The sequence below is a fragment of the Antechinus flavipes genome, chromosome 2, assembly GCF_016432865.1.
Source record: "Antechinus flavipes isolate AdamAnt ecotype Samford, QLD, Australia chromosome 2, AdamAnt_v2, whole genome shotgun sequence".
In the NCBI taxonomy this organism is placed as follows: Eukaryota; Metazoa; Chordata; class Mammalia; order Dasyuromorphia; family Dasyuridae; genus Antechinus; species Antechinus flavipes.
In genome coordinates, this window is record NC_067399.1 from 476,971,820 (window position 1) to 476,996,038 (window position 24,219).

General features: G+C 38.4%; 1 long non-coding RNA gene across 2 annotated transcripts; it reads right to left on the bottom strand.

Moving 5' to 3' along the window:
* Positions 1 to 4,024: 4,024 nt before the first annotated feature.
* Positions 4,025 to 24,219, bottom strand: LOC127550651 (uncharacterized). 2 transcript variants are annotated; one of them, XR_007950902.1, is made up of 4 exons: positions 23,760 to 24,219; positions 22,820 to 23,352; positions 10,391 to 10,499; positions 4,025 to 4,563 (listed from the first exon to the last, which is right to left on the bottom strand). It is a non-coding gene; the product is annotated as an uncharacterized LOC127550651 (long non-coding RNA). The 2 variants fall into 2 exon arrangements; XR_007950901.1 differs by lacking the exons at positions 22,820 to 23,352; positions 23,760 to 24,219 and having other exon boundaries at positions 10,391 to 11,436.

A 24,219-nucleotide genomic window follows, 5' to 3' on the forward strand; every position in this document is an offset into this window, starting at 1 on the left:
AATGAAATAACATATGTAAAGCACTTAACGTAGCACCTAGCCATAATCATCACTTAACAAGTATTTGTTTCCTTCCTTCTTCATCGATTGTTACAGCCTACTCATATCTCTCTGTTTCTGTGTGCTATTCATTTTTCATCCTTCAAAATTACGAGGTAAAGTGCTTCAGTGGATAAAGCACCAGCCTTGGAGTCAGGGGTACCTGAGTGCAAATCTAGACTCAGATACTTACTAGCTGTGTGATCCTAGGCAAATCACTTAACTCCAGTTGTCTGAAAAGAAAATTGTATGCTATGTCTTTCTGCCATACAATAATATAATTGATAATTTGGTCTTAAATTAATAAAACTTTGCTTTTATGAGAAGTTTGGGGTCAGTAAAGAAGTGTAGTCATTTCTTGGAGGCAATTCAGCACACTGTTTTTCTCCTGTTCAACTCTGATCTCAATTTATTTTCCATCTGTATGATTTGTTCCAGATATATCTACAAATGAAAAAGCTCTGTAAGTTGTCAGTCCAAATAAACACTTAAATACAGGCAATAGATCTTCATCCATTTGGTTTTTCCTTGTGGATGGTCAGGTAAAACTCCTTTAATGGTTACCTATCCCTTTCAAGAGACCCTGAAATATTCCAGAGCTTTATATAATTAACAAGATGGCACCTGCAAACAGAAGCATCTGGAAGGTCTCACTATCCCTAGGGAAACTGTTTTGACCTGCATTCTGTATTGGATCTCTCCCCATTGTTTTGCAAGCACATTCCTCCTTATTTTATGTCTTATCTGATAATGAGAATCAAAGAACTGGGTTGTTTTTTATTCTATGGAATTTTATTCAGTTTTGCTCTGTATATTGAAGATATCTTGTTGGAAAAACATCCAGAAAAATACTTTATTCTGCTAAATCAAATATTCTTTCATAATCAACAAACAATAGACACAATAGATCTTATGTGCTATTGTGATACATTAAAATAAAACAAGATCATATATCCCACTAGAGAAGCAAAATAGCCCCTGATCTTTAAGAACTTTTGATATAACATTTTCTATTGAGAATCACAGACTTCAAAGCTGGAAGTGAATGTGCAGGCTCTTCAATCCAATCCCTTCATTTTCTAGAAGGAAACTGAGTCTGTACAAGTTTAAATGAATTGTCCAAAGCCACACAAGGAGTAAAAATTCAGAGATGGGATTCAGATTGGATAAACTGACCATTTGATTTTGTTTCTTAGTGAACTTTCTAAAGGAATTATAATATACTTAAAAGAGTTTTAAAAGTGAAGTTTTGGGGGTAGTTTTGTTTATTTTTAATGTCATAATCTTATTGCAACCCTATAGCTTCCCTGAAAGATAGTCAGGGCAAATACTATTCTCTCTATTTTATAGGCTAGGAAACTAAGGATCAAAAAATTAAGTTATTTGCTTGGGGTCAGAGGGAGAGTTGAAGGCCTGTATTTTATAACTAAAATCCATACTAACCAGATCTAGATATAATCTAAGATTCACAGACCTAACTTTACTAACACTTTTCAGTTCACTGTTCTTTCCTCAATACTAGATTTTCTTAATCCAAGAAAGGAAGAGAAAGATAGGGGGAGGGAAAGGGAGAGGCAGAGGGAAGAAGGGGAGGAGGAGGGGGAGAGGAAAGGGAAAATGGGAATGGGAGAGGAAGAGGGAAAGGGGGAGGGAAACAGAGAGATAGAAACAGAGAGAGAGATACACAGAGAAAGACAGAGACAGAAAGACACACAAAGACACGGAGATGGACACACACAGAAAGCAGAAATATCAGAGAGAAAGAAAGGAGGGAAAGAAAACAGAAATGAAGCAAAGGAAGGAGGGAGGGAAAGAAAAAAGAAGGAAGGAAGGAAGGAAAGAAGGAAAGAAGGAAGGAAAAGGAAGGAAGGAAGGAAGGAAGGAAGGAAGGAAGGAAGGAAGGAAGGAAGGAAGGAAGGAAGGAAGGAAGGAAGGAAGGAAGGAAGGAAGGAAAGAAGGGAGGGAGGGAGGGAGGGAGGGAGGAAGGAAGGAAGGAAGGAAGGAAGGAAGGAAGGAAGGAAGGAAGGAAGGAAGGAAGGAAGGAAGGAAGGAAGAAAGAAGAGAGGGAGAGGAGGAAGGCAGGAAGGGAGGGAAAGAAAGAGGGAGGAAGACAGTTCCCTAAAAGTGAAAGAAAAGGAGGGAATTTGGGCATTTTTTTTTAAACAAATGGCTCCATTAATATGGTTGTCAAAGTATTTGCATCCAATGAAGCCAAACAATAGAGGATTCCAAAAGAATCCAAAGTCTGTTGCTGAGTCTGATCAGAGGATTTGTTGGAAACCTGGGAAGAAAGGAGGAATCTTGAACCCTTGAGCCACACCCTTTCCCTTTCTCTGCCAGAAATCTCTGTCTTTCCCAGAGACAGGAAACAAGATGCTCTCAGTCTCATTATTCAGTCAGAGCTTCTCCCTTGGGGACACAACCTCCTCCTCCAACACTGTTAAGGACAGAGAATTTCTCCCATGGCTTATAAACCAACCCTGCAAATGCTATGGAAGATTGCTATGGTGATTTTATGATATCTCGGTGCCTGATCATCAAAGTACCTCCCAAATCTTACCAAAGAATCCCTAATTAAAATTTAAACTGGTTTAATTAAAAGAAATTATATCTTCAATTTTAATTCATACTAAAGTATGAAATGATATTCCAACCGATAGGCTTCTGGTAACCAATGAAAAACATTGAATATCATTGCTACCAATGGGCTGACACCCACTATATATACTTTTGGGAATCTGGGAGATTTGATTCAACAATTCAATTTAATGCAACAAGAATTTATTAAGTGCCTACTATGTGCAAGACACCAGGGATACAAAACCAAAGTGAAAAATGGTCTTTTGTCTTCAAGAAAATTCCTTTTGGGGAAATATAGGAAATAATGATATAAACCATTTCGGTTAGATATGATTTTGTCAGCATTTCATCTCAAATGTGTATTCTGGCTTTGAAGGAAAGAAAACCTAAAAAAAAAATCCCTTGGGAAATCCTAAACAACTGTTCTAGAAGGAAAGCTAAGTGTAGGAAGGAAATGAGACATACTTGGGAGTTGTAATTACAGACAGAAGACCTGGTCCCCAGATCTGCCATTTATAACCAGGAAACCAATCAGAGAAAACTTCTGAGCCTCAGTTTTCTCATACATAAAATCAAGGAGTTAGACTAGATGACCTCTAAGTTTCTTTCCAGCTGTACTATTCCATGATTATGGGAATCTGTTCTGTAAACAAACTGGCTAGTAGTATGGAAAAAAAAAAGTGAATGGGATTTAGAATTGATGGATCTGGATTCAAGTTTTACTCTTTCCATTTAATTCTTTTGTGATCATGGCAATCTCTCTTAAACTCTTCTGGGTCTTTATTCTCAAGTCAGTTGTCCTATTCAGACATAGAATAAATAAAATTATAAAATTCAATTTAGCACACCCTACCCTTAAATATAGACTAGATTCAAAGTACATTGACCAGAAGTCTCCTCTTAGCCCAGTAATTTCAAACACAAATCACGTTTCAAGACTGTAACACTGACTTATTTGAAATTCTACTTTCATAATGTTTCTCTCCATATGGACTTGGAAATGCTATGAAGTTCTTGCATAGAGACAAAGGGGAGGGAACATTTCTGGGACAGGTCTTATATTCAGATTTCTGGTTTAATCTGATTTTTTAAAAATTTAGGTAGTGGTCTTCAACAATATTTTTTAACTGGATGGTTGAATTGAATTTTCTGTCTCATCAGAATCACAGATCCTAATATTAGGTCCCAGATTTTTAAGACTGGAAAGACATTAATGATTGAATAGTCTCATCCCCTTTGTTTTATAAACAAGGAGGAGAAAGGTAAGTGACTTTTTAAAGTTCAACTATTTGCTAACTAGCAATTACAAGTTGAAAGTCAGATCTTCTAATTCTAAATCCAGTTTTCTTCCTATGTCGGTACTTCTCTGTCTGCTAGTTGAATCTGTGAGAATAACTAAAAATAATAATAATAAAGAAACATTTATTGAGCACCCCACAATGGTGCAGAATTCGGATCCAGAGGGCCCCAGACAGGAACCTGAAGTGTGGAGTCAGGACAATAGAAGGGCAAAGGAGGGGAACCACCTCTCATCACTCTGGTTTTCTAGCCAGAGGTTAGAGAAACAGGCTGTGCCCTTCCTGCTGCCTGGCCATTGCCTCTGACATGGGTTTGTCTATCCCATTCTTTTTAGCACAAGCTGTCCCTGTTCCTGTGGAAGGTGGGAGCCATGCACCCTCCTGCTGGCAGCTCCTGCGTCTTTCCTTCCCAGTCATTGGTCTCGTTCTTTTTTCTTCTCAGAGACCTGTAAAGGGCGGAGGAAAGCTCCACATATTTTCCATCCCTGTTATATACAGTAGCTTGTTTTATGACTTTGTTTTAAAAACTATTGGCTTAGGGTGCAATAACACAGATGTCTTTGCCTCACAAGAGAACCATGAATTTCCACTTCTCTCTTCTCTGTGACAGCTCCATTACCATCCGTGGTTATTCTCTTCTTTGGCCCTGAAACAAGAAAAAAAAAATGATTCTTTTCTCCTACAATCTCCTCTTAAAATAGGATAATAGGATCGATAGAATCTGGTATCCAGTCTCCCCTAGTAGGTCCCCCCTAATATAAGTGACCATCCCTATAGGAGCCAGTGGTCTCCTGGTAGCTCGTCCCCACAGGAGTGATAAAGCTCTCATTGGAAAAATACGCTTTTTCCCCCTCGCATGCGCACAACAGACATTTAAGTAAGTGGAGGCAGCACACCACAACTGAGAAAACTTTGTTGGTTGTCTTACTAAATCTTCACCTACATGACCCAGGTTTGACAACTTCTTAACACTCTCAGAAAATAGTGAATGCCGTGTAAAGAGCTCAGAGCTCCATCAGCTTCTCTTGGAAATATCTTAATTCAGATTGGATTGGGGGAGGGGGGAAAGGGGGGGATTACAGACACATCGTGGCAATGTTGGCGTTGTGCAGAGAAGTCATCTTGTCTTGTGTTTTTGTGGAGAATTCTCCCTTTTCTGTAACATGTCAGATTGTCATGGTGCAGTGTCGGGATGTTTAAAATGGTAAGGTGTGAGTTTAATTAGCATGGAACCAATTTCTTGCTCTCTAATAATAACACCTTGAATTTATATATCACCCTCCCTCCAAGAAGCTTAAAGCATGAAGAATGAATTTTCTCATTTTGCTTCACCACACACCAAAGGCACAGGTAGGGGCTCTCATCTATAGATGGGGAAACTAAGGCACAAGGAGTCCAAGGCTCTCTAACCCTAACCTAGCAATACAATCAGCTATAAAAAGGGGGGGACTAGAAACAGGGAGCAGACCTCTAAATTCCTCATTTAAGCCGTTTATCTTGGATTTTCCTGCTACTTCCTAGATCTGTCTACTTTGTGCTAGAAAATAAATTCAAGGAAAATTTGTCTCTACTACCTCCCACCAGTTTGCCCTAACAGCATCCACATTGGTCCTAATAATTCTCCAGCTGACAAAGGAGGGATGGAGCTCATAAGAAAGGATGCTTTACAAAAGGGCCGTCCTGATCTGCACCTCAGGCATGCAATCAGTGATCGCACAGTGGATGAATGAATGAATATAACCAAAAAGCTAAATAGTAGGTAGTAAGTTTCCATCTCATCTCTACTTAGCCAGTCAACAAGCATTTATTAAACCCTTACTCTGAACCAGGCACACTTTCAGTCATATAGTCTCTCCAGAAGTATTGAATCAAGTTTACTGCTGCCTTCCTGGAAATATGGAGTAGCTAGAATGGGATGGGATTCCTGATAGTCCTGACTGTTCCGAGGGGGTCTTGCACAGAGCCCCAACACAATCTATAACACTAAGCTAGTTGCTGAGCTGCTGCTCTCTGCAGTAATTGTGTGTCTGTATATTTGGTCCCACTTGCTGACTTTGATGAAGTTTTTCCATACTTGTAAGCAAGTACCTTTCACCAGGATGAGGATTAACCGGGGCTATTAGGGCTCGTCAAGAACAGATTCTTCCTCTTCCTTCATTTGAAATGTTTTCTTCCTGGGGATTATGAGTTAATGCATCTGGAACAGCATTTACTCCTCCAGGTTTGTGGTTTCTCTGAAAGCCATATTCCAGGAATCATACACGTGCCATCTGGCGACGGTTCCTGTTGGATCTGGGTTTGCCATTAAACATTGCAAAGAATACTAGCCATTTATCACCGTGAATCTGGCACCTTCTAAATATGGGGAGAAATGATCAATTCTTCAAATGGGAACTAAATCGAGCTGGGGTGCACCTCGATGACTTCTCAGCTCTGGGTTCTTTCTTTCACAAAATTAGAAAATATTAGGCTATTTGATAAGAACAGTTTACTGCTCTAAAGATATTGTTCCATCTTTCCTGGTAGATAATTGGGGGTGGGGCCTAAGAAATGTTCCTTTGAAGTCTAATCGCATAATCAGAATTTTAGTCTGTAAAGAACTTTTCATGTCTTCTGGTTCTCCTATTTCTAGGTGAGAAAACTGAGTCTTGGAGAAGTAAAATGATCTGATCAAAGTCACAGAAATAATAATTGGCAAGGCCAGAATATGAAATCAGGTCCTTTAAACTTGAGTTAAGCTCTCTTTTGATATTGCATGGTGATTAATTTAAATATGACTTTTACCAAGAGTTCCTTGGTGACATAGGCATTTGGAACTCATGAGAAAGAGTGCTTTACACAGGAATTCCTCTGATGGTCAAAGTATGACAAATCTATGTTGGAGATTAAGTATTTGGTATGGTGACATCTATTAAAAGTATTGTTCTTCAATTTTTATATATAAATATAAATATATAGGATGTATAACATGTAAATATATAGTACTTTAATAATATATGATATATAACATATTATTAAATAAAAATATAAATTTGCATTTATTATCAATATTTAATTATCAATTATCAAAAAAGGTAGTTGTGGACATAATTCTGTCTATAATGATGCTTAATTTCTAGTACACTTTTATTTGTCGAATTTTCAAGGATATTTCAGGGTTTTTAAAAAATATTATGGGGACCTGTTATCTGCTAATTTATAAAGGCTGGCAAGCTTCTGATGTAAAATTGAGGTATCCAGAAGATGCTATTTTTTTCAGCCTTTAGTGCAGGGATTCTTATTCTTGAATACTGGACCTTGTTTTTGTTTAGTGTATACTAAAGACAGATAAATAAGTAGATAATTTTTTTCATATAACTAATTTACCTTTTAATCCTCTCTATTTTATTTTAGGCATTTAAAAGCATCATGTGGAGAAACAGTTTGATTGGGTATTACCCAATCAAAGATGTCCATGTGCAAAAAAAAAAAAAAAAAAAAAGAATTCATAACCCCAGTAATAGGGATATGTTGTTTCTTTCATTCTATTGTATAATGCACATCAGTCAACAAATCTGGGTTCTTTAAGGATAACTTTTTTTTAGTTTCGGTGGCAAAGACCTAATTCTGAATTACTATCATGAATCTGTCCATTTTCACAAACAAATCCACATGACTCATTTATTGTATACTACTTTGGTGACATGGATTGGTTGAGTCCATGAGATCATAGAACATAGAGCATTTTCTGATTTCACTCTCAGATCTTAGTCTTTCTATTGGCCAGCCAGAGATAAGCCAATTTCAGCTACATTTGACAAATACAATGACATATACTTGTCAGCTTTTACAGCAAAGTAATGTCTGCTTTTTCCTAAAAGTATTTCTATAAAATTTTAACCTGTTTATTAGGTGCTGTGAAAATACCTACCAGCTGTCTTTCTGTTCTTTGATGAGAGAGTGTTAATGTTTCTATAGCTGCCTTGGTGATAGGAACTGCTTATGGACATGTTTAGTTAACATTGTGCACATATTTGTTTGGACATCTACATCAGTTATCTTCATTTTATTATGCTGAAAGTATACATTAAGAATATCACACAGGTGTTAATTTCTACAAATATTTCCTTCCCATTAAGCTTTGAATTCAGGTCACCACTCAGTCTCTTAATGTAGATAACATCAGCTTTCACCTTGATTGTTTAGGCTCCATGTGTGCCACATGGAGGAAATCAACATATTTGTGAAAATTGCCTTTATCCACTGGTTCAAGTTAACCTCCAGATCAAAGCATCCTTTTTTCGATTCTTTCTTAGTGCAAAATTAAGACATTTCCACTTTCTAGTCCAAATAGCATGTTTATATATTGCAAAAAGTTTCCACAAGATAAAACCAAGTCAAATTAATAAGCATTTATTAAGTACCCATTATTTGCCAGGCACTTTGCTAAGCAATGAAAAGCGAAGATGCTGTTTAATTTTTTCCTTTAGTGAAAATACATAATTTGATGTCACTTAAGAATACCAAGTGACTAATGTAATGTTTTGTCTTAAATGCTATATAGCATTTCAGGTCTATTTAGGAAAAATAATCATAGGTTCTGGCCTAGCTAGAACATGTCTTCATGGAAACTACCAAGTTTTGTATAAACTATTCTTAACCCTGTTATATTAGTAGTGCATTTTAATTATGATCTTTGAGTCTCTTTAATATATTTGTCACACAGGACATTAGTGAGGAACTGAGTCAAAGGCTTTGTGAGAATCAGTAAAGGCAATATAAATGTTAGTACTTTTGAGTGGGTTGTTCAATGATCACTGAATCAATAATGAATTTCTTTTTACATTCCTAGAAAAGGGAGAAAACCCTTTTCTCTCCTTAGACTATATATTGTTTTCTATTTCATTCGGTGACCTCATTAGCTCTCATGGGTTCAATTATCATCTCTGTGTATATGACTCCTAGATTTGCATATTCATTCTCTCTCCTGGGCTCTAGTCTTACATCATGAACTTCCTACTAGACATTTTGACTTAGATGTCTTATAGGCATTGAAAATTAAATATCCCTAAAGCACAATCCATTATCTTTACTTTCAAATTTATCCTTCTTTCAAACTTTCCTGCAACTATAACGGACACCACTATTCTTCCACTCTCTCCAATTCACAGCCTCAATGCTGGCTTTAATGCCTCATTCTCATTCATCCACTCTTTTGCCAAAAGTTGTTCTTTATCTCTATAACCTCTCTTGCATCTGTCTCCTTCTTAATTACCCACACACCTACCACATTAGTTTTGGTCCTCATCATTTCTCTCTACTAAAACAGCCTTCCATTTAGTTTTTCCTACCTCGAGAGCCTCTCACTCCAATCTTTCTCCAACACAGACACTGGTAGTTATGTATACTACATATACTTGTTTGTAAGAATACATATGCAAATGTATACAGAAAATAAATGCTATATAAGCATTAATTGAGTTCTTGCTGTATGCTAAGCACTGTACCAAAGACTAGAGATTCAAAAACAAAGATGATTCATTTCCTGTTTTCAAGGAGCTTATATTCTAACAGGAAGGCAACATTGTCTTTGTTATTTATTCCTCATATTATATGTTTGGCACATTTAATGTTGCTTGCTTGCTGGATGGATTTTTAATAGCTAATTTTGATAGCTAATAATGGCTAGCATTATGTAGTTCCCACTATGCACCTAGTGGACATTATGCTTAACACTTAATAAATATTATCTTTCTTGATCCTCATAACAATCCTGGGAGGCAGATTCTTATCCCTATTTGATAGTTAAGGAAACTGAAGCAATCAGGGTTAAGTGACTTGCTTAGGATCACAGAGATTCCAGGCCCAGGGCTGTATTCAGTATGCAACCAAGATTCATCTCTTTCGAAGAATTCACAAGTTTTGGAGGGATCAAAGGCATATTATTATTATTGTTGCTAGAATTATGATTTTAGCATGATGAGGGACTCCCCCACTGCAGATGAGTTACTCAACACTGAGTCTCATGGCCACACAATATATTTCAGGGAATGGACTTGAACTCATTTCTTCCTTACTCCCAAGATTGGTTATCTATTTATTTTACCATGCTGCTTTTGCACAGCTATCATCACCACCATCATCATCAATGAATTCTTAGTCTAGGCAGAATTTAACCCCTTTTTCATATGGAATCCCTTCAAGTATATGATAACACTCCCCTACCTTGCCCTTAACCTGTTCTTTTATTCTGTAAGCTAAATATTCCAAGTACTTTCATATAACATGGTCTCCAGCTTTTTCATTTGATTCTCTAAATACCTTTGTGATCTTAAATAAATCACTTCCCCTTTCTGTGTTTCAGCTTCTTTATGTGTAAACTAAGGACTTGGACTAGATCATCTCCGAGATCTCCTTCAGTTATAAATCTAGTCTATGAGCTTGTGATGTAGCAAACATAGGCAATGTCTATATACATGCACACATATACCCACCTTGCTTTGAGATTTCTTGAAACTCCAGGAAAGTAACAGCATCAGGTCCATGGCCCTTCCTTGATCACCTTGTGCGGACTCTGTGGGTATTATGGTAGGGACTGAAAGCCTTAGGTGGAAAGAATACAATGCTGTGTATTAGAGAATGGCAGAACAGAGCTATCCAACAAGGAGAATCGGTTTTATTATTCCAATCCAAAGGATTGATGGTGGAAGCAAGCCTGAGTTTTCACTTTCCTGTTTGTGGTTGGAAGGCTCTGCTTTAGGGAGAAACCTCAAAACATCACCAAGTGACATCATCCTTCAAAAGGGATCATCGGAGAATGCTGAGGGCTGGAGCCAGTCAGAAGAACTGACTTCACCACTTATTCACTGTGACCTGGTACAGTCAATTCCCTTCTCTAGGCCTCAGTTTTCTTGTCTGGAAAATTAGACTGGTAGCTGAACAAGAGAAAGTACCATAAATGAATGTGATTTACTCCAGTTCTCAGATTTAATGTAGAAACAGAGAGTATTTGGTCTCAATTTCTTGCTCCTTCAATTCTTCCAGACACACAGATTTTCCAGAAGGAGTTCTTGAAGTGACCTTGGAGAACATGTGCTCAGAGAACCTCATAATACAGATGAAGAATTGGAGGCCCAAAAGATGATAATTGAATCCCCCAACATCACAGAGGGTATAAATGGCAAAGATGGGGTTCAAATACCAGATCCTCCAACCCCAAAGACAAGGAAAGTAAAATGTTCTTGTTTTCAGGTCCTTTTTGTTGCCTGTCCACAAGCATAGGATGGTGAATGGATGGGGATAGGACTGAAAGATGAAAAGCCAAAGTCAGAGTGAGAGTAAAAGGGTTAGTCAGCTGCTGAACTCAAACAATGTGGGTGGCCAGCCTGGGTCAGTCTAGCTAATGAGCGTTTGTTTTGCTTTCTGCATGTGTCTGTTTTTGCCATACAGATTACGCTTTCAGCCTAACCCAAGTTTGTTGAAAATGGGACTCCATCCCATTCTGGTTCGCTTTATTTCAGCCTTCGAAATAGCTTCTCTTACTCACCTGATATTGCCAGGAGGTCCAGTAGAGTAGCGGGAGAAAGAATGCATAATCTTTCAGTGCTAACTCCATCATAAAGGGTGAGGGTCATTACAGACATGTATACTGCCCAGTAGCAGCTCTGGAGTCCCCAGCTGAACCATGGACAAACATCTGGATGGATCATGAAGAGAATGGAACTCACAAAGACCAAATATTCAGCTGTTTCCGATCTGCACTTTGGGTGTGGTAGGATTCAGGCCCTTCCCAGGATTGCTTTGCAGAAGCAATTAGAAACTGACTATTGTTCTTGTTATCATCAAGATGCAGCCCAAAGCTACCATGGAAAGCATGTAGGTGGAAAGCATGAATAGAAAATCTGGCCCCTAAGGTCAAAAAATGATGAGCTGCCCCTCAGGCCATCTGGGTAAAGTTTGGAGAATCCTAGGAGAGATTTGTGGGTGGTAGGGCACATGGCAAGGGATGCTGTTATCTGGGAAGATAAGGACCCAGTTTTGGCAATGGCATTTCAGAGTCCCCACCACTGCCACCCTGCCTGACGCTCACTTCTTAATCACTAATTCCAGGTCTCTCCAGGGGAACTAATTCCATAATATATAATGTATAAATAATTTTTTTTAATTAGGACTTGACAGAATAATTGTAAAGTTGATATTTTACTTACAAACCCTTTTCTTAGAGTCTACAAAGTGACAGCAAAGGCAAACTTTTGCTGCAGCAAAAATTTTACAAGATGTAGCATTATTAAGAAGGAGCGAACCATATTGAGCATAATTAAATTCTCTCTGGATGTACCTGACTTCATTTTCTGAATAAGATTTCCGAGTCTAAACATGGATGTGTCAGAGGCCTGAGCAAGTTCTCAAGAAGCTTGATGAGTTTACTTTTCACCATATCCATTGGTAAAGTTAATGGCAACTCTTATGATTGGTCATTGTCCAGTGGCTCCAGGATATGTCTTGTTTAGACAGGAAATGATATTAAAAACAATTATGGCAGTTCAGGGCTTTGGAATTTGGGGAAATAGATTTACAGTATAACAGCTTCCTAAAAAGTAAAGGTATTCAGTTGACTTATTGTGTAAACCAAAGAAGTAGAGCAAATACCTGGATAGCTCAGGACTCCAAACTCACTTTAACAAGAAATACCTAGGAAATTTGTTCAAATTAGCAAAAAAAAAAAAAAAAAAAAAAAAAAAAAATTGGGGGTTTGTAGTTTGGTTTGAGTAGCTTTAATTTATGTAAAGTCATAACCTAGAAGAACTCCTGGAGGAGAGAACTTACTAATTTATTGATTTAAGGTATGAAAAGAAAGATATTGTCAAAATGCTTTGGCTGGATCAAGCTAGATAAAATTGCTTCAATTCTTCAGGCATTGTCTATCCTGAAGTATCCTGAGACCAAGCAATACATAAGATGTATTCATAAGATCATAAATCTGGAGCTAGAGGGCTCTCCAGGGCTACTCTGCTCCCATTTTACAGATGAGGAAACTGAGGCCCAGAAAAATGACTTGCTCAAGGTCACATAAATATTATATGTCAGAGCCAGAATTGAACCTGTGTTTTCTTACTTCAAAGCCAGTACTGTTTTTAACTATGCACCTACTCTCTCAGCACTGCTTTGGGCCTTCACACTGATCTCTGTAGTTTTACATTTCTCATTCTAAAGAGCTACAACTACAACAGCCACTTTCCCTCCCTCTCCAAACTCCTATTATTTTTACTTGTATACTTATTTGATCATACCATCATCATCATCATCATCAACAACAATATTATCATCATCATCACCATCATCACCATTTTTGATAGCATTTATTTAGCCTTTTAAGGTTAGAAAAGTGCTTTACGTATTCTCTTTTTTTATCTCCACAATTGATTTCCTATTATTATTTCTATTTCAAAGATGAGGGAACTAAAACTGAGAAGGCTCAATGATTTGGCTAAAGTCACACAGTTAACCAGTACCTGAAGTGAGACTTGAACTCCAGGTATCCTAACTCCAAATCCCTTTGTCTACCCCCTGAGTTACCTCACTGCCCTGACTTAAATCATCCCTTCCTCAAATCTGCCTTCCTCACAATAGTAAGAGGATGAACTTTGACTCTTCATGTAGATGGGGAGCTCTGGTAGGTGGACTCTTTCTCCTTTTCTCTTATCCCACTCTGGACCTAGCACGGTGCTGGGTACTAGGTAAGAGCACAACAAAGACTTTTTGATTCAGTGAATTAAATAACATATTTGCTCTTTTAGTTCTTTAAGAATCCCATCAGCAAATAGAAAATTATCCTGATGGTTGTTCCCATATGATTTCTTATCTAACAGAGCTGTTTTGATGCCATATGACCATGACCATCCATCCATGAGTTAACCTCAAGCTCACCACTAGTTATAGTGGCAAGTAAATCTCCTAGAGAGGTGGTGGGTCCACATTCATGACTGAGGTATTGAAAACTCATCAGAGAAGGACTTGTTCACTTTCCCCCGGGATAATCTAATTATACTCAATTGTTTTTCTCTTTCTTAATAGGTTCCATCTTGGAAGAAAATTTGCCTTTTCTGCCACTTGGTAGACTCTAAGACACCAACTTCCTTGAAATTCAGTCTGAGTTTTTCCTTATTAGTTATACTGGAATTATATCATCACTATATTGCTAATTACATTAGTAGATTGGAATATTTTGATCTATTTAGTCTGTAAAGACAATGAATTTTGGAGGTAGGAGCCAGGTTTATAAAATTAGCAACTGTACCATCAGTGAATAGAGCACTGACCCTGGAGTCAGGAGGACAGGGTTTCAAATACAGATATTTACTAGCCATATGAACCCAGGAAAGTCACTTAACTCCTATTGCCTTGACCACCCCCCCTTTAAAAAGAGATTATAGACTTATTTATTTCACCCCAAATTCCTAGAACCAGGGAACCCCCTGGAAGCCTGAAAGAGAAGTCAGAGGTAAACGGTGGGGAAGGTGATCAGGAAAGGCTTCTAGGAAGATGACATTCATATATAGTGGTTTGCACTTTGCAAAATGCTTTCACATTCATTGTCCTATTTAATCTTCCTAAGGAACATTTGAGACAGGCAGGACAAGAATGACTCTTTCTTGTTTACAGATGAGGAAACTAAAAGCTCAGTAAAGTGACTTGCTCAAAGGTCTGGAGAAGGAAAGGCCCTCAGAGAAGGTCTCAGCATAACCTTCACATTTTATAGCTGAGGGAGACTAAATGTCACACAAGGTTACAAGAATAATGATCATTTTTGGTGAGATTCGAAGCCAGGTATTCCAACTCCAGATTAAGGCCCAAGATGATCAAGCTAGTAAGTGTAGGCACTAAATTTAAACTAACGTCCCTTGATTCCAAACACACTTCCTGTGATTATCATTTTATACAAGCTAGAACTGGAAAATTGGATTACAGAATCTATGAGCTTGGCACTGAAAAAGATCTTGGAGAAAACTTAGTATTTTGGGGAATGAGAGATTGACAAAGCATTTTTAAAGGTCACAAGGCAGGAAGGTTCCAAGAGGAGGAATCCTGGATTCCAAAATCAGAGGATATGGGTGCAAAAAACTGCTCTTGTTACTCCCCATCTATAAGACTTTGAACAAATCATTTAATATCTCTGGGCTTCTACAATTTTCTCATCTGTGAAGTGGAGAATCAAGCTAGATAGCCTATGAGGGTTCTTCCAAAGGGACCTCAAATTTAACATATGCAAAATAGAACTAATTATGTTCCCCCTCTCATATCCCACTCCTTCTGAACTTCCTTATTAAAGCCTAGAGCATTATCATATTTCCAGTCCCCCAGTAGTGTTCTGTCTCACCATAGCACTCACATAACCCATATCCTAGTTCAGGTCCTCATCACTTCTCACCTGGATTATTATAATAGTATTATATTTGGTTTCTCTACCTGACTCTCCTCATTCCAAACCATCTTCCTCCCAGCATAAAAGTGATTTTCCTAAAGTATGGGTTTGATTATATCACTCCTTCCCTATCCAATAAACTCCAGTGGCTCATTACTTCTGGAATTCATCTTTACCATCCCTTTTGTCCCAAAGTCAGAATATAGGTTCAAAGGTCCAGTGTCTGACCTTAAATAATATCTCATGTTTTTACATATTTCCAAACCAACTTTCCCCTGTGCCCATTTGGCTGGTTAGATCTTCCAGTGACATCTAACAATGACGTGTGTATTCCATAGTTTTGTGAAAAGTACTGTTGGACAAATATTGCCAGGAGGTGAATAAAATTAGAGAGAGAGAGAGAGAGAAAGAAAAAAAAGGAAAGAAGAAAAGAGGGGAGGAAGGAAGGAAAGAAGGGAGAGAGGAAGTATGGAAGGAGGAAGGGAGGAAGGAAGAAAGAGTGAGAGAGAGAGGAAGGGAGGGAGAGAGGTAGAAAGAAAGGAAGGAAGGAAGGGAGGGAGAAAGGAAGGAAGGAAGGAAGGAAGGAAGGAAGGAAGGAAGGAAGGAAGGAAGGGAGAGAGGAAGTACAGAAGGAGGAAGGAAGGAAGAAAGAAAGGAAGGAAGGAAAGAAGGAAGAAAGGAAGGAAAGAAGGAAGGAAAAGAGAGAGGAAGGAAGGAAAGAAGGAAGGAAGGGAGGAAGGAAGGGAGGAAGGAAGGGAGGGAGGAAGGGAGGAAGGGAGAAAGAAACAAAGACAGACAAAGAAAGAAAGAAAGAAAGAAAGAAAGAAAGAAAGAAAGAAAGAAAGAAAGAAAGAAAGAAAGAAAGAAAGAAAGACAAATTCTAGTTCTGAGTGTAAGTTTAAAAATGTAACTAAAAGCCTTCATCAAAGTTTAAAGAGCTTCTGGCGCTTTTAGCATTTCCTTATTCTGATTTATTGACAATGACACACCTAGCAACAGTCTTTTCTGCCAAGGCAGGGAAGTAATGGACTTGGTGTGGGGGGGAAAGGGATAAGAGAGAGGAAGAGAGGAAGAAAGGGAGGGAGAGAGGAGAGAAAGAGAGAGAGAGAGAGAGAGAGAGAGAGAGAGAGAGAGAGAGAGAGAGAGAGAGAGAGAGAGAGAGAGAGAGAACAAGAAGGTGCTGTTCATGGGAGAGAGGCCCTGATTACAGCCCACTAATTTGTTATGCACTCCGGCAAATCAGCGGTGATTCATATGACAAATAAGGAGAAAAAATTAACAGCTGTCATGTTGTGATGTGTTAATTTCCTGACAGTCTCTGCACTGCAGCCAATTACTGATTTAAGGGCAGGGAGAGAGGGCCCTGTTCGAGCTTCTAATTAGGCTTCTTCAAGACTAAAAGGATAAAAGGAAAAAATAAGAGCAAGAGAATGAAGCAGGTAGCTGGGCTCCCATAAAGCACACATGCTTTAAAAGCTCCAGTTAAATAGCTTTAAGCTTAAGTGTGTTTAAGATAAGAATTTAGAAACATTTATTCACTTTTATCCATGACCTGGTGGTTTAGGCTTTTGTGGAGTAATTGGGAGATGAGCGAGGCCCATGGCTCCCTTTGCCCTCCTTCTGCAACAGTCCGGCCTCTTGGATGTAATCTACTAATAATACCTTTGTTTAGTAATGTCAACAACCATTCATCATGGGCTGCAGATGGAAGGGGAGCAGGACTTCCAGGGGACTCCCCAGTGGCTCCTCAGAGCCCACCACAGGAGGCCTGGGGCTGAGACAAGGCTAAGAGTGGGGGGAAGCAAGATGGAAGAGAGCTATGATATACTCACCGGACTCACCCACCGTCTGTCCCCTGTCACGGCCATGTTTGTGCCAGAGAGAAGCTGGGGGAGGTGGACCACATCAGAGTGGCCAAGGGGCCTCCTTGAGATGACTTCTGGATCTCCCAGGGACAGGGCATTAGTTGGCTGACTGGATTGTGCCCCAGGTAAAATGGGTGGGAACACATAACATGCATCCGTATCACCAGTGGTCCAAGACAAGGCTCATTTGTAATCCGTGGCCTACACTACAGAATCTGTATTTCTCCGGGGAGGGACATGCAGCACCTGGTGCCTTGGGTGCTTAGTCCCAAGCCCTGGCATGAGGCAACTTCACCAGGATTAAACGGCCTATTTAATTCATGTTCAATACATATTTGCTATTCCACAAATCCATCCGTCCTCTCCTCACTGGCGATATAGCCCGTCTGCTTAGTTTTTAAAGCCCTTCACAACGTGACTTCAACCTACTTTTTCAGCTTCATTGTGTATTGCTTTGCCTCTTACACTCTATAATCCAGACATATTGGTCTAATTACTGTTCCTCTATATACTTCATCTCCCTGTCCCCCAAGTCTGTGATGCACTCATTTCTCATCCCCATCACACAACCATCCTCCTTTCCATGAAGCCTTTCCTGTTGCCTCTCTAATGCTTCCCCCTTACCCAAACTACCTTAGGCTTATTTGAATGTATTATTTCATATGGAACATATATCTATACATATCCACTGCTGTGGAGGCTAACACCAGCGGGTGCCTGGAAGGGAGAGGAAAAAGGTGAAAGGAGAGGGATTTTTCATTCTTTACATAAGTGCTTGTTGATTGATTGAGCCTTCTGAGAGACAAAGAGGAATACGGAGTTATCCCTGCCCTCACAAAACTTATAGTCTATGTAGACCTTAAAGTTTTATAAAACTGTCCCCACAAATTAGTAATAATTAACAGCATTTGTATTTTATAGATGAGGAGGAACCCAAGGCTCATATAAAAGGATTAAGTAGTTTGCCAACCATCATGAATAGTAAATGATGAAGGGAAGATTCAAACCCAGATCTCTAGAGTTCAAGTCTAATTCTTTCTGTACTCCACCGACCTTCCTCTCAGTATGTATCTACAAACTATCTCCCCAAAGTAAGACGAATTAATTACTATAAAAGAGTGAAGGGCCAGAGGGCAAATAAAGAATTCTGGGGTTCGTAGAGGCTGAGCTCCCTTCCTGCTGAAAGTAAAATGTCTAAATCTTTCCCAGTGATACATTAGGAAGAACAAATGGCTGTGGAGGATATTCAAGTCATGCAATAGAAATTAAAGGTCAGAAAGAGTCACAAAATCTGAGAGTTGGAAGGGATGCCAGGGTTCAACTTGTCCCTGCTATATCTAAACATGAAAATCATGAAAGTCCTCACAGTAAGGGATCTGATCTTGAACTTTTTTTGTGTGTCCTAGACCACTTTGGTAGACTGGTGAAAACTATGGACCTCTTCTCAGAATATTTTTTCTAAATTCATAAAATAAAATATGTAAAATTACAAAAAGAATTAAAATTCCTTGAACTATTCATCAAAAAATTCACAGAGGTTAAGAATCTCTGCTCTGTCACACCTCCAGCAAATGATGATCCAAATACCACCTGAAATCTAAAGAAAGGACTCCTTACCTTCCAAGATAGTCAGTTCCTCTTTTGGAATGCTATAATCATTAGGAAATATGAAGTTAGAAAATCTCTTATATCAAGCCAACGTTCAGTTCTCTCAATGCAATCCGTACCCTTGTAGTCCATCCTCCAACTGCTGAACAAAATCATCTAAGATGATATTGTCTATTACTAAAAACTTCAAGAGAAATTGATTCCACTCTAGTACCCCTTTCCTTTGGGATTTTGGTTGTCTCTTAATGTCCCCAGCTGTCGGTTAAGGGGCAACATGATGTGGTGGTTAAAGCATGAGACTTAAATTCAGGAAGGCCTGGATTCTTATGTCAATAGATACTTATTGGCTGCCGAGGAGATTTTCCTAAAGTGTCACCTTATTGTTCAATGAGCTCCAGTGTTATCTCCAGCATCAAATATAAACCTCTCTGAATGATACCTCAAGTTCTTCTTATTATGACCCTTCCAAGCTTTCTGGCCTTCTCATATCTTGCTCCTCTCATCTGTTTTACAGTTCTACATTCAGGCCTTCCTGCAGCTCCTCAAACAGCACCCTCCACTTCCTTGACTCCTTTGTACTGGCCTTCCCCCATACCTGGAATACTTTGTTCTCTCATTTCCACATCTTGGTCTACTTGGTTTCTTTCAAAAGCCAACTCAAATATCACCTTCTGTACTAGGCTTTTCCTGGCCTCCTGAGCTGCTAGAACCTCTCCTTTTCATATTACCTTTCGTTTATAAAATGTATTTATGCAATATTATATGCATTTATATGATATATACACATATAAATATAAACACATGTGTATAGATGTTCCTTATCTGGTTATTTGTGTTTCCTCCACTAGAATGTAAGCTTCATGAGGATGGAGACTATTTTTGCATTTCTTGGCATCCTTATTATTTAACATAGTGTCTGGAATATAGTAAATGATTATTAAATGCTTTTGATTGACTGACTATCCATGAGACCCTGGGCAAACCATTTATTTCTATGGGCCTCCTTTTCCTTATCTGCAAAATGGGTGCTTAGAGACTGATGAACTCAATAGTTTTTAAACTCTCTTCTATCTCTAAATTTATTATTCTCCCATTCCAAATATCTATTGGTTAAAATGTTAATGAAACTTCATTTTAATGAGATCATTTTTAAAAGAAAAGTATTTCCTCACCTTTGGACAAAAGTTTACTGCTCACATTGGAAAAATGTAGGGCTTTCCCCTCATCTTGTTTGTATTGAGGTTTTTTCTTGTGCAGAGTTGACAAAGGCCAGCTGAGCCTCTTCTCTTTCCTATAGACAAGGTGCCTTTATGCACCAACAGCTTCCTTGCTTTATTGTTTTTTGTGTGATTATAGAGATTTTTCAGCATTCCCTGTTGCTTGTGCAAAGGGCAAATTACTTGATATTTTTGAAGAGAAGAACTATAGTGTTTCTTGTGTTTGCATTACTCTTCCTGGTACCAGAAAGAAAATGTTCTTCTCTACTGGACATAGTTGACAGTGGGCAATTAAGGGTCTTCCAGGTATTTCTATTTATGGAATGAATATCACAAGTATGGCCAGGGAGGATACACACTTTATGCTTAAGAAGAAGGCTTTGGTCCTGCGATCAATGATGGAAGTCATGTCTATAAGGAGCTATGTTCAGTAGAACCTGGCAGACTTGGCTAAAACTTTGTTGATCATTTTGCTTCTAAAGCTAATCTCTCATTGATAGCTATGTGCCTGAATTAATCAGTCACCAAGCAATTATTAAGCACCTGCTATCTTTCAGGAATGGCATTAGATGGAAAGAACAACACAAAGACAAAGAGAGTTCTTACTTTGACGTATATCACATTTATAAGTGTGTGTGTGTGTGTGTGTGTGTGTGTGTGTGTGTGTGTTTACAGATATTGGTACATTAAGGAAATACAAAATAAATATTAATTTGGGGAATTTCCTAGACATGTAGGAAACTCTTTAAAGTGAGCATTGAAACAAACTAGGGATTCTAAAAGTAAAGGGAGTACATTCCAGGAATGGAATGCAGCCTGAGCAAATACATGGCGATGATAGTCCAGATCTATGTATCATTAATGCAATCATATTTGTGCACTGGGACACTGCACCTCCTCCTGGGAAGTTGCCTCTCCTTTATGGCCTTCATTAATAGGCAGGCAGTATCAGTTTATTTCATTTGGAGTCACTGTAGGTTAAGTCATGAGATGAGAATGTTACAACATTGATTTTGTTGGTGACTGCAACCCTAAACTTGAAGGGATGGATAAAAGGTAATTCACTCTGTAAGCTTTGCTCAATCCTGACCCATTATCAATTTAGTTGAAATATGTCAGCACAGTGAGATATTGAGCATATTATCTTTTTTTGGAGGGTTAGCTGAGTAAATAAAACACATACATTTACCTATCTAAGTGCTGTCCAAGCTAACTTATGATTTATTGATCTACATAGTGCCCTTCATCTGTATCAAGATGTTCTACACCATAGTATTACAAACCAGCAAGATGTTGGACATGCCCTAGAAATGCAGCCACTTCTTGGGTGGAATGTGTCTTCCTGGAAACACACATTTCACAAGTGCCTGAGATCTAACTGGCCTTCTGAGATCTAAACTGAGATCGAAGGGCCTTCAAGAGGACCTAAGAGGTCTTAAAGAGGTAGGTGAGAATAAACAGCAGGGATGACCTATTGTTTGCGATACACCTATGGAAAGAGTGATTTATGTTTGTGTTTATGATTATGGTTGTGAACTAGATAGAGAAGTTGACTTTGATGTAGAAGTGGCTGAATCAAGAGAGGGCCACAAAAAGTCAAAAAAGCATCTACTAAATATTTAAAAATGAGAAGGCGTGCTTGCTAAATTTACTTAGGATGTAAAGAATATTTTCCCCTTATATCCAGTATTTGTGGACTTTGGGTCTTGAGTTTGCTTTTTGAAGATGGTGGTGATGAAGTTGTTGATAATAATGAAGATGACCTGATGTAATTCATTTCCATAGTGGTTCGCTTAATGGTGTGTCAGAAACCAGACATCATCTTTCTGTCTCTGTTAGGGAGTAGATTCCAAAGATTATTCTAATGCTTTTGAGAAACCCAAAGAAATGCTCTCTCTTCTGTTCCATTTTGCTCTTTCACTTTGCTTGTTCTCCTTCTTCCTTCCTTCTCTCCTCTTTTTAAATTTCCCTTTTTCCTCTTTCATTTTCCTTTTTCTCTCTACTCATTTATCTTTTTTCTTTCCCCATTTCTTTTCCTTCTTTTCCTTTCAGAATGTTTCCCCTCTTCTCTTTCTCCTTCCCCCTCCCATTTTCTTTTCCTTCTTTCTCTCTGTCTCATCTTCCCTTACATCCCTCTTCACCCTAACATATTTTGTCAGGTACCTTCCCTGTGTCCTTCATCTCTTTTTCAGCTTCCTTTTTTGTGTCTTCAACCATTAAAACATAAACTGTTTTCCTTTTTGTTTGTGTTTGGTTAGCAGCAATTACATTGAGCAGTGGATAGAATGTAGAGCCTAGCCAGACACTTACCAGCTATGGTCAAGTTTCTTAACATCTATCTACCTTATTTTCCTTATCTGTAAAATGGGAATAATAATAGCATCTACCTCCCAAAATTCTTGTGAAAATGAAGTGAGAAAATATTTATAAAGTATTTTAATTTTTAAAATTTTAGTATGCTACATAAGTGCTAGTTATTATTTGCGTGATAATGGTGATGGTGGCAATGATGATGACAGTCCACTGCACTTAGCATAGTGTACCTAGTATAGTATAATATGGTATAGGTACCTATACGGCATAGGTACCTAGTAAATACTTAATAAATGCTTATTGCCTAACTGCCTGCCTGCTTCTTCTCTTTCTTTACTTCTATTTTTGATTTTGATTTTCTTACCCCTGCTGTCTGTCCTTGTGATGGTAATCCAAAAGGAGGAGGATATATTATTTTTTGTAAAGAAAAATAAAACATTGCAACCATATGTTTGAAACCAAAACAGACCCCTACATAAAAATTGTCCAGAAAATTACCTGTTTTCTCTCCTTCTCTTTGCCCCAAAAGATACAGCCTTCATTGCTGTACATTTTCCAAATACTACCTGATTTTCCTTCTTGTCCAGAAAGCAGAGCAAAGCTTGCCCCGAAGCCATGGTTTTATTTGCATTAGTAGGATGTGCCAGGTTCTGCGTTTGGGGACTCCATTCATCCTGTTGGCTTTTGCCTTGCCATTGTTAGCAATTCCATCTGAAGAATCTCAAGGTACCTTTTTCTTCGACCAATTTTATCTTTCCTCCCTTTGCTGGTCCACATGACTTTTTCTCTGGTGTTTTGAATAGACTTGAGTAGAGCATGGCTGTTATATTAAAGAGTCATAATTTCTGCATGTACGTGGCCTTATCGGAGCTATTTTTGTAAGCCCTGCCAGTTGTTATCTATCCCAGCAGCTCCGGGAATCCTTTTTGTGAGTGGTGTGGAGCTCAGATGAAAGGTTCTGGGAGTACAAAGCATTTGTTGAGGAGTGATAGAGAGATGTATCAAGTCATCAAGAATCCTGAAAATGTGACCTGTGAGATGATAGCAACTTTAAAACACACAGGTCAAATTTAGGGGCCTTAACTCCCTATTCCTCTCTACCAAGAAAGGAATAATTTTAAGCAGTGTGAATGACTGAATCCTTATTTCACAAGGTCTTTTTATATTTTTACATATCTAAAGTTTACAAAGTTTATTAAGACTTCTTATTCAGTAAATGTCTCCAGAGTATCCTAGGAATAATTAATGGCTGATAGGATGTTCATTTTACAAACAGAAAAACTGAGGTATGAAGTGATTAAAGCTAGTTTGTCTAAGTCACAGATTTCCTCAGGTTTCAGTTTATCTTTGAGTATGCTAACCTATACCACTGAATATTTATCCAAGCTTCCTCTATACCCAGGCCTAGGAAATGGGTGGCTCATAGTCATTTGCTTACTTTTTTGCTATCTTCTGTTTCTCTGATCCAACTCGTGGTACTAGTGATACCTGTGGGGAAGGGGGGAAATAAGAAGAAAAATAGGAAGTCAGTGTAGATACCCAGGGTAAAAATCCATCTTATTCCTTACAAAGCCCTGTCCAACAAAACCAAATCTCTACTAGATAATGACAGATTTTCTACTTTCCAAAATGAACTTTGACCTTTCTTTCCTTACAGAAATAGAGGTTTGGGCAGATTCATTATAGATTTAAATTTGGAGACTTCAGAGACCATCAAGTTCAACTTCCCTCAATCTACACATGTGGGAACTGAAACCCAGAGAAGCAATGCTACTTTGCCAAGATTACAGACGTTCTAAGTGATAGAGAGAGGATTTGAAACCTTGTCCTTTTATTCCAAGATTCTGACCTATAGCCTGGATAGATAATTGATTAATACAATTGTACAGATACCTCCT